Here is a 12,081-nt window from a genome sequence, read left to right as displayed (position 1 = left end):
TTAGAGAAAGCTCACCCTTCAGGAGAGAAATACCTGGGGATCCTAGGGATCTTAAAGATACTGCCTAGGAAACCCCATGGGGCAGTTGAGCTCTGTCATAAGGGGTCACTATCAGTTGGCATCGATTTGAGGGCACACAGCAACTGTCAGGCAGGGGAATCTTCCGCCTTATTTTTGCAGTTGTGGTGCGCTGCAAGGGTCAGATGCAGAAGAGCCCCTGCACAGAACCTCAAATCTCTGCCAAAGGCGAAGGCAGAGGAGAAGATGAGAGCTTGTCAACATTTCTAGAAACTACTTAGTTAAGGGTGTGAATTATCCCACTTCTAGGTCTCTTCCCGGAGAGGAGGGAATGGATCACTCTCTTGCAGCACCAGAGGGAAGCATATAGACCATCTCCCCAACTCAGCTGCTGAGTGAGATTTGCTGACCACAGAGGGCTGACACCTACTATTGAACTTGGCCGTGCTGTCTCTTCCCTATGTGAGTAAATTGTTGTTCTGATGCTTCACTGGACATTATGAATGCCTAAGTGTGTTGTGTTTATATTGGAACACCTGCAAGCCTTGGAATGGGTTAGACATCCTAGTGTTGTTGCTGCTGGTGACAGGCATTGTTATACTCTTTGCTATCCTCCATTCATTGGGACTCCTCAGTTGTAGGTGGTGATGTCTTAATTTATAATTATTATTTCCTGATGAGATTCACTATCTTTTCACTTATTATCGTCATCTTCTACTTTACAATCTGGAGCATAGTTGTAATTACAGGTTACAACTTCTTGCTTCCTACTTCCAACATTTAGCTGACCTCTCACGGTCAGTCTCCCATGATTGTCTTGTCTTGACCATGCGCCACCTTTCTCCTTTCTCTTATGTAATAATTTTGTAGAGTAATATGTGTAATTTTGGATTGTATTGTAGATGTTATGAATGATAAAGGTAGAGACTCTTGGCTGTTATGTATTATAAAGTGTACTGAATTTTTGTTTGTTTTTAAAAGCAGGCTGTTACTTTGGTTTATATCAAACTGCAAACACTGTCTCCTCTACAATGGAGAGCAGGCAAAATCTCATTTCAGTCCTTTAGCCACAGCTGGACTGCTTGGAGGGTACCTGCCCATACAAGCATAATTCAGGGGTCAGTCAGAAATTCGAGCAGAGTTTTTACACAGAGCTTGGCACTTCCCTTCCATGAATTCTCCCTTTCTGGGTGTAAAAACCGCATAGGGGTGATGTCTGACCTCCTCTAACTTCACAAGGGGAAAGGAGAATCAAGTTCCATAGCATAAGGCTGGCTCCCATGAGGTGGAGGCCACACAGGCTTTTCTGTCCACCATCTTTACCAATTCTGACACCAACTGTCCCTCCCACAGCACTCTCTACTGGGTTTGATAATTCATTGAGATGGCCACACAGACCTCAAAGACCAAATTCACGTTTCTGAGGTTTATTCTAAGGGAAGTAATAGTTGTAATTCAGGCTTAGGAACACTCAGGATACAGTTCTTTCGTCAGGATAGCCTCTCCCCAGCCTTGCTTACAGGCACCACCTCTCCCTGGCCCTCAGCCTCTGCCCAAAGGCACTCCACTTTCTCTCCTCATGGGCTAGGAAGTCCACTGTGCAGTCTCCTGCTGCTGGGTCTCTGCTGCTGGGTCTCCTGCTGGTTCCTCCTAACTTGGTGATGGTGGTGGGCATCTCCTCCTCTCTGTTTTGGAATTGGCTCTCTTTTAAGGCAAAACTGACCAATCCCCTTGGTAGGCCACAACTACCCTATCACACAGTCACCAGGGTAGGAATTGGAAGACATTGGCTAGAAAGACCACACACAAAGCAATTAATTGCACCACAGTGGGGTTTTCCCCCCTTGATTTTCCAACTTTGTTGCCCCAACTTTGTCCTCTGATCCTTCAGTCAGCAAGACAGCTTGGTTTTGCAATTTCACTGACCCAAAGAGAGCAGACTAAGCTTTGCCCTCGGACAAAAATCTGAAGTATGAAAATTCACTCCCTGTCATCCTTTCCTCCACGTGCCTGCCTGCTTTTGTTCAGTCTCCCAGAAACTTCAGATAATTTAAAAATATATATTTTGTCCACATTTTATAAATGTTATCTGGTGGAGTGGCTCTGAAAGAGTAAACAGCCATTGCCAGAAGCCAAACTCCCTCTCAAAATTACAGCAGTCTAGCACGCGCTTGACAGGCAGGGGACGGTGGGGGAGAGCCTCCTTGGCTTAGTGATTAAGAGGTATGGCCCCTAACAACAACAACAAAAAAGGCAGTTCAAATTCATCATGTGCTACTCGGAAACTCCATGGGGCAGTTCTACTCGGTTCTATTGGTTCGCTATGAGTCAGAATCAGTTTTGGTTTTATTATTTTTATTATGTTGGTTTACCACGCTGAGCGGAAGCCCTGGTGGCACAGTGGTTATGTGCTCACTTCAAACTGTAAAGATTAAAGCCTTGGGAACCCTATGGAGCAGCTCCACTCTGTCCTGTAGAGTGGCTATGAGTCAGAATCCACTCCAGGGCAATGGGTTTTGTTTGGTATTTTGATAGCCATTGGGCAAGAGGCTCCTGCAGATGGAATTTCTGCATGACTATATACCCCTGGGCAACATGCTTAGTAGCTCTCTAAAGACACTCCTCCCTTGTGTGGAAAGGAGAAAAGGCAAAAACTATGTGCCCTGAAGAAGAAAACAGGGAGCACACTTAATAGGGTCTGCTACTGGAAGCCTGAGTGGCATGGTGTCCATCCCTGAGTCTGAGAAGTGACCAGCGTCCGGCAATGATGTCTCCTCCTTCACCAGAGTTTTGGCACTCTGTGTGTGGCTCTTCTACACTTGGCCCTTGTAGCGCTATGGGGGTAAAGAGGAAGGATCTTGTCAGAAGAGAGACATTGCCTAAAGATTTCCCTGACCCTGAGGGAATCAAATCCAGACCTCAGGATGAATATGCCATATCCTAAGCAGTAGACCGCCAGAGACCCTTAAGTTAAATTCTTTCTCTGAATCTTCTGGCCCCTTGCATTAAGCTCTGAGAGGTCTGAGTTCTCTCACCTTTCTAGGCGAGGACCTAGCCTGCAGGGATTGTGTCTGAAAGTCATTCCCTCTCTGCTTTCTCCAAAAGGCCTGCCAAGTCCAAAAGTTGTGGAGGGAGTTGGCTCTTCTGGACTATGCCTTTGCTAGGCAGCAGCATGTGGGGAGGTGACTGCAGGATCCAGGGCCCTGGATGAGGTTGTGGGTGGGAGGGAGGGAAAGGTGGAAGGAGAGGAGCCCAGGTTGAGAAGGGCCTACCACTGCCCTTCCTTTAGCTCAAAACAAAAAAAAGAAAAAGAAAAAAATGGCGGGGGCTGGGAGGGACATATATGTAGAAACGTAGATACCTTAGACGGAAATCTCTTTAGACCAAGACCTCAGGCCTGAAATGAACTGCGAATGTCCCCCTAAAATCTTCTGCAGAGGTAGTGTTTCCATGTTAGTTGATGGCAACTCCATCCTTCCAATACCCAGAGCACACATTTAGAGTTTTTCTTGACAGCCATCTCTTCCTCAGACTCCACATCTAGTTAGTCATGAATTCGTGTTTTCTTGCCAGTGAAGCTTGGAAGGTGGTCTACACAACCTTGTCATTCCTATCCCTGAACTGAGCAAAGGACTCTCCTGATAAAGGGGAGATCAGTATAACTCCAGACCCTCAGCTAGCTCAGACCTTAGGGTTTGTTACCTTAATATTGGGACCCTGGGTTTGGTCTGCCCTCACACCTGTTTATTGTCTGTGTGTGTCACTGAAAAACAGCCTCTTCTGTGGGTCTTGTCTTGGTGATCTGGAACCGCCACACCCTTCTGGTTAAACCTGCAGAGAAACTTGAGACCCTGCTGTATTGAGTTTGTTCAAACCCTGCCAAACACACGTGTGTGATGCACAAAGGCGAGTTCAGTGAGCTGTGGTTCCCTGGGGACCCGCTGCTCTTTCTATGTTCTTTCTGCTCCTGTAGGGGAAGGAAAACTGGCCCCTTTGCCCTGTCCAAAAGAACACCAAAGGGACACTGGGTCAGAGTAGCTGTGAATCCTTTCCACAGGGTGGGGGTGGGGGTGAGGGAAGGGGACAGGAAACAGATCAAGGAAGGAAGGAAAGAGAAAAAAACATGTTATGAAATTTCCTGATCTAAAGCTAAGGTGAAGTCAGCACCCTCTGGAACTGGGCCCTCAGTCGCTGGGGGAGGGGGACGGGTGATCTAGTCCAGTTGTATCCCAGTCTCCAGTTTGAACCAAAGCAGAACAAGGCCCAGCAAGGAGTCCTGGTTTCCAGTGAGCAGGCCAGTCTGGGCCTTTCCCAGAGTGGGAGCCCTTGAACTTCTGGTGTGTAGGCAATGTGGTGTAAGCACTGCACCAAGAACAGCAGCTGCTGGAGGAAATGGCACATTCTTCCCCACCTGTGTTTTTTTATTTGTTTGTTTTTGCTTTTTGTTTGTTTGTTTAAACTTACAGTCAAAGGATGAAAATGTTGAGGCACATGAAGTTTAAGACACATATTCAGACCATACAAGGGTGAATCAGACTCCTAACCCAGAGTCTGAGCTCTTGAGCACAGATTAGACTAGGTCTCCCTCATTCTCTTTCCTTTTCTTCTGGGTTTCTTAGCTACAGAAAAGGAGAAACAGAATGTCAGAGAGATAGAGGGATGCATGGCCCCTGTAGCTGTCAGAGAGCAAAATAGGTAACTACTGTGGATGTTTTTGCAACATGGGGTAGATTTCTGAGAGGCCATCGAATTGGTAGTTGACAAGCTTATTGTGATCAGGAGAGGAATCTGAGATGCCAAAGATTCAAAAAGTAAAACAAAAATGGTAAAGCTCCTTGCAGTAAATTTAGGAAAATGCGGTCACCATCCTGGGGTAAGAGGATTTCTTAGAGAAAACAATAAGCCATATATATATATGCTGGGAGCCAGGCTGCAAGGGCGGCCCCTCTGCACCCACTGCCCCCAGCATAAACATCAAAGAATCCCTGAAAAGTCAGGAGGAGCCAGGCTGCAAGGGCAGCCTCTCTGCACCCACTGCCCCCAGCATGAACATTGAAGAATTCCTGAAAAGTCAGGAAGAGCCAGGCTGCAAGGGCGGCCCCTCTGTACCCACTGCCCCTAGCATAGACATTGAAGAATTCCTGAAAAGTCAGGAATATCTCTGTCATCTGTGTTATGTTTCTGTTTCATTTTCAGCCTGTGTATAGCAGAATGTACAAGCATAAAATTCCATTATAGATTTAGGGACCTTTGGACGGGGGGCGTCCTACTCATAATCCCCTAGTAAAATCCCAGGTAGGGACAGCCCGTGTATTACCTGAGGATCAACATGAAGTTGTCTTAGGGGAAAAACGAATAGCTCAACTATGGAAAACAAAACCAGGATGGTGGAATCCTGGTATTTACCGAGGCCCTTTTGTGATTAAACCACCACCCACACATGATCCCATAAAAGTGGAAAAACAAAAGGCAGTGAGTTCTCTCAGCCAATGTCTCAGCCAATTACAGGTCAACCTTCTCGTCTACCCCGCTCACTGCTGCGCTTGACTGGTCTTTGGGTATAGAGATTGGGCTAATTGTCCTTGGCATAATCGTGGACAATATAATGTAACCCAAAGTGGCTGGACTTCAAGAACTTGGCCACCCTGGACAAGATGGACAAAGCCTATGTGGCAATGGTTTCGCAAAAAGATTAATTGTTATAAAAACTGTGGAAGGTATTGCAAGATTAAGCATAAGTGTAAAGCAGTATGAAGTCAATTGTTACTTTAAATCAACTAAACAAAAGCTCATTGTATTTGTGTGTGTATGCGGAACTGTACTATGTGTCACTTGGAAAATTATGTCTCTGGGAAATAATGTTTATGATTATATCTTGTACTGCCCCTTTCTTGATCATGCGATGTTATGCTTTTGTAAGCTTATGATATAAAAGACCATGTAAAAAATAAAGAGCAGAGGCTTCTTTTTCTGCAGAATGAAAATATAAGACACACTACCTCTCATTCTTTTTCGCCGAACTCTACCCCTCCTCTGGTGACCCTGTTCATTGCTGAGGCTGGCCCCCGGCATATATATATATATATATATATATATATATATATATATATATATATATATATATATGTGTTTAAAGATACATTACATGTCATTGAAATTAAAAGCCACTGTTCGTGAAAAACCACCTAAGAAAATGAAAAGGCAAGCCACAGACTGGGAGAAAACATTTACAACATGATTATCTGCAAAATGACTCAAATCTTGTACATGGAACTTTTAGAGATGAGTAATAAAAAGCCAAGCCAAATAACTACGCAAAATATCGAATAAACTTTCTTCACAAAGGAGGATTTCTAAACAGTCAAAAGGCTTAAGAAAACAAGCTCTAGTCATTACGTAGTAGGGAAACACAAATTTAAACCATGAAAAGGTACCCTTACAAACCCACCAGAATGGTAAATTTAAAAGACAGAGAACATCAAGTGTTGACAAGAATATGGAACAACTCCAACCGACTTTGCTGGTGAGAAACCATTGTAGGGGACCATTTGGTAACTTCTATCAAAGTTAAACTGGCACCTATCCCTTGACCCAGCAACTCCAGTACTTGAAGGGAAATAGATGTACATGTCCACACAAAGACTCAGACAAGCAGGCTTCTAGCGGCCTTTTCACAATAGCCAAAACTAGAAATAACCCAAATGTGAATTAACTGCGGTGTATTCACACATTGGAATAACATTCTTCAACAATACCACATTTAAGAAGTGAGAAATGCAACAACATAGCTACATCTTGAAAACATAATGGTGCATGAAAAAAAGAAAAAAACAGACAAGAGTCGGATAGAAAAAATATGCATTCATTCCTGTGCATTTCAAGAGCAGGCAAAACTAATCTCTGGTGAGAGACCTCAGAAGAGTGATTAATTAAATCGGGATGGGGTGGGGGATGGGGATTACCTAGAAAGGAGCTCCTTGGACCTTCCTGGGATGATGGAAACTTTCTGTAACTTGATTATGTCTGTCAAAATTCAATACTTGTTCACTAAGTATTTCTGCATTATCAAAACAAAACAAAAAACAAAACCCAGTGCCCTCGAGTCGATTTCGACTCATAGGGAATCTATAGGACAAGGTAGAACTACCCCATAGGGTTTCCAAGGAGTACCTGGCGGACATGGCACTTAACTGCTAAGCCACCAGAGTTTCCTTCTGCATTAGACTCAGTGTGAATTACCCTTCAGTAATGAACTGTTAGCATAAAAACTGAGGGCCAAGGGATGAGGGACATGGCCCACACACGGAGTATGGCAGGAAGTTTGGATTTTACTGTAAACGAATTAAAAGTTTATTCTGGTTTCCTGTAAAAAAAAAAAAGTCCAGCTGGTATTTGAAATACCTTTACCAGGAAAACGGTTATGACCACATCATCTCAACAGTGGAAGGTACTTGTAAGGCTGAATGAGAGGCATTTCACCGTTTCCCGGATGTGGGGCGCACGCAAGGTTTCCCTTAGACCTGGCTCCAGGCACGCACACTGTCAAGGGTTCCTTCTCTTCTACCCCTAGCCATAAGGATTGCTGCCTTCTTGCCGCAGATGGGGAGCAATGCCGGTGTGGGAATGAAGTGCAAACCGAAAGAAGCTAGCCAGTGCGTAATAAAATAAGCGCCAGACACAGCCGTGGCTCGGATTCGAACCGAAGTTGCTGCGGCCACAACGCAGTACTCACCACTATAGGATCACCGCGCACCACAAACCTACCAGCGCTCACTGATGTTCTTTCAACTTTATTGACATAGAAATATTCATACTGTTTTACTGTTTTGTTCTTGAACAACCACAGGCGCTCTGCTTTTCTCCCACTTATTGCGGTCTCTCAGCTCCTCCCTCCTCACTGTGCTACAAAATAAAAACCATTCTCTCCTCCCCAGCACCTCGCCTGAGTCTCTGCACAGGCCTCCTTGAGGTCTGGTTCTCGTCCACGCCTCCCTGCTTTCCTTCGCTCTTCTTCACCGTCTCCCATTCCCCACTTATTTTCCGCGCTCCCGCCCCGCCGACCGCAACCGGGGCGAGCATGGGGCGTCCAGAGCCCGGCGGGTGGGCGAAGGCGGAACAGCCTTATCGTGGGCCCCCTTGGCCTCAGGCAAGTGTCCAGATCCGGGGGTCCACGGGGGGTCGCTGGCATCTGGGGCGGACGAGGAGCAAGAAGGGGCGAAGGCCATTCTGCTGTCCTCCTAGCTTCAGACTCACCCAACGCACTGATTTTAAGGCGATGAACAACACGATGTGTCGCCCCAACCTGCGGTGTTGAGGAGGCTTTGCTCAAGTCCTACAGCAGAAAGCCGCTGGCACTGCCTAATGGTTCATAGGCGGTCACCGTATTGAAACAGGAGGGGTTACTTGTGGTCTCTTTGGCGCAATCAGTTACCACTGAGGGTCTTAACTGAAAGGTTGGTGGTTGGAGCCCACCCAAGGACAAGCCTCAGATTTTGTAAGTGTTAAGATGTCCCCAGAGTTTCTGCTCTTTACATCTTACTATATAAGATGAGCAACCATAGTTAGCTTTCTATCCTCCTTTTTGGAAACTGAGAGCTCAGAAATGATTCAAAGAGAAGAATCCTGGGAGTTGTTTTTGGACTAAGTTGTTTTTTTTTTTACATTTGCTTGTACTGTTTTTATTTAAACCCTGGTGTTGTAGTGGTTAAGAGCTATGGCTGCTAACCATAAGGTTGGCCGTTTGAATCCACCAGGCGCTCCTTGGAAACCCTGTGTGGCGGTTCTACTGTGTCCTATATGGTCGCTATGAGTCGGAATCCACTCGACAGCAACAGGTTTGGTTTTGGTATTATTTATTTAACCCTTTCCATATACTTTTTTTTAATATACTTTGGAAGTTAAGTTGGGTCTATGGTTTCATGATTACAAATAAATCTGCAATCACCATTAGCTATCTAGCTATCTGTTTACAATCCCTTGTTCTGTTTCTTTAGCAACCCTGAATAAGACACTCTCATTAATTTCAGAAATCCCAGGTCAACGGCAGCGGTTCCCACCGTCCTTCATAAAATCACCACCATAGAATGCTTTGAGGATGCAAGGATAGTTCCCTTGCATGTATTTCTCACGAACTTGACAAAGGTTATGTTTTCCTGATCATACCTGGGACTGTAGATGTGGGCGAATGAACGCGCCTTAGGTTATAAATTTACTGTAGCTTTCGGTGTTTTCCTCTAAAATAAATGCCTCAAAGACGCTCTGGCAGTTCAACTGCATTTACTGTAGGCCACCTTTGGGTGCACGTTTTCAGTCAACTGTTTCAAGTGAACAATTTAGAATTTTTTTTTTTATACCTAGTAGTGGAAGTGTTGGGTCATTTGGTAATTCTATGGACACCCCCCAAAACTGAAAGCAAGAATGCAAACAGATACTTGTACACCAATGCTCATTGTAGCATTATTCACATTATCCGAAAGGTGTAAACAACCCAAGTGTCCATCAGCAGATGAATGGATGAACAAAATGTGGTATATTCTTACATTTGAATATTATTCAGCCATAAACAAAAAGGAAGTTGTGATACATGTTAAGACATGGATGAACCTAGAAAAATTATGCTGAATGAAAGAAGCCAGACACAAAAGGACAAATATTATATGATCCCACTTACTTGGAATCTCTAAAATAGCAAATGCATGGAGATCAAAGTTTATTAATGGTTACCAGGGGCGGGTGGGAGGGAAAAGGCAGGAAAAATTGCTTAAGGGGCACTGAATTCCTGTTTAAGGATGATGAAAAAGTTTGGAAATGGATAGTAGTGATGGTTCCACAACATGGTGAACAAATTACTGTCACTGAATTGTGCACATAAAGTGGTTGAAATGGCAAGTGTTTTGCTATTTATTTCATCACACACTCTCAAAATGACCCACACTTCCTGTCCACCCAGAAACAGTAGAACCCTCCCTCCAGGCCCTACCCTGTGCTCTTTTCTCAGAAGCCCTTTTGCCTCAGCACCTCGCCTCTGTCCCCCCTCTGACACTTGTGGAGTCTCTTGTTCTGTGCCACTCAATTTCAGTCCACTACTCTAATCATGTCCTCATGTTTTAGCCTTACCTTAGCAAAGCCTGAAACATGTGTCTTAGGGCACTTGGCTCTTTGAAAATGTCTAACAAGCAACACAGGCCAAGCCAGCCTTGAAGACCTGCACTGGATTCTTTACAGAGGCAGAGAACAGCAGGCTACTGGAGAACCGCAAACTCACTCCGTGCGCCCAGCATATCGCACACCTGGGCCGAGCCCAGTTCAAGAAACGGAAAAAAAAGTGCTTTCTGAAGTTTGTCTGCAGACAGAACCCGAAGGGAGTTGGTTTCTTGACCCGGAGAGGCCAGTCGAGCGGAGGGGTCTCAGGCATGTCCCCAACTCTCCAAGAAAGGCCAGGAACAGGCTGATTTTGAGGGACAGAGCCAAAGAAAGGGGGCAAAGGCAGCCCAACCCCGCGCTCTGAAATTAAGTCTGGAACCCTAAGTTCTGAGCGAGCGGAGGGCCACGCCTTAATTTGATCTCCTTCCTTTATCAGGAGAGTTGTTGGTCCAAATTCAGAGCTCAGGAACTGCGTAGGCCAACGTCCACATTTGACGGACAAAAAACCAAAAGGTCCATTGTGGTTGAGTCTATTCTGACTCATAGAGAGCAGAGTAGAACACCCGCTTGGGGTTTACCAATGAGCGGGTGGTGAATTCGAACTATGGATTCTTTAGATTGCAGCCTAAGCTCTCAACCACTGTACCAGCAACGAGAACGCTTTCGCTCTCAAACAATGAGGTGTGGAGTCTGAGGAAAAGACCTGAGGCAAGGAGATTTTGCAGTTATTTGCCTGAGCACATGGAAGGGTGGATTTGCCACCGACAAAGATGGGAAAACGGCAAGGGCAGAGGACTTTAGGGGGAATTCCGGAGTTCCATACGGGGTCCCGGGGTCCTGGTTCAAAGAGTTATTCATCCAGGGTGTCTCGGTTTCTGCATCCATTTGAGCCCTTTTTGATGTTGTAGCTCTCGGGGGCTCATGCTTGGCCCCCTATCCATCCTGGGCGCCTCCTCCCTGCAGGCTTGTCCCCTGCGCTGGACCCGGCCACCGTCTCTCTATACGCTGCCGCCGCGCAAAGGCCCATCTCTAGGTCGGGTCTGAGGTTAGGTGGGGAAAAGCCACCTCGCTTCGAAACTTGTGGAGACCTGACAGCGCTCCGCGTGCGGCAAGCTGGCTCGCGTTTTGGTGAAGGCAAGTGCTGGGAGCCAGGCTGCAAGGGCGGCCCCTCTGCACCCACTGCCCCCAGCATAAACATCGAAGAATTCCTGAAAAGTCAGGAGGAGCCAGGCTGCAAGGGCGGCCCCTCTGCACCCACTGCCCCCAGCATAAACATCGAAAAATTCCTGAAAAGTCAGGAATATCTCTGTCATCTGTGTTATGTTTCTGTTTCATTTTCAGCCTGTGTATAGCAGAATGTATAAGCATAAAATTCCATTATAGATTTAGGGACCTTTGGAGGGGGGCGTCCTACTCATAATCCCCTGGTGAAATCCCGGGTAGGGACAGCCCGTGTATTACCTGGGGATCAACATGAAGTTGTCTTAGGGGGAAAAACGAATAGCTCAACTATGGAAAACAAAAACAGGATGGTGGAATCCTGGTATTTACCAAGGCCCTTTTTGTGATTAAACCACCACCCACACATGACCCCATAAAAGTGGAAAAACAAAAGGCAGTGAGTTCTCTCAGCCAATTTCTCAGCCAATTACAGGTCAACCTTCTCGTCTACCCTGCTCACTGCTGGGCTTGACTGGTCTTTGGGTGTAGAGATTGGGCTAATTGTCCTTGGCATAATCGCGGACAATATGACGTAACCTAAAGTGGCTGGACTACAAGAATTTGGCCACCCTGGACAAAATGGACAAAGCCTATGTGGCAATGGTTTTGCAAAAAGATTAATTATAATAAAAACTGTGGAAGGAATTGCAAGATTTAAGCATAAGTGTAAAGCAGTATGAAGTCAATTGTTACTTTGTG

Source organism: Loxodonta africana, chromosome 3, assembly GCF_030014295.1.
Source record: "Loxodonta africana isolate mLoxAfr1 chromosome 3, mLoxAfr1.hap2, whole genome shotgun sequence".
NCBI lineage: Eukaryota > Metazoa > Chordata > Mammalia > Proboscidea > Elephantidae > Loxodonta > Loxodonta africana.
Note: the sequence above shows the minus strand (reverse complement) of the source record.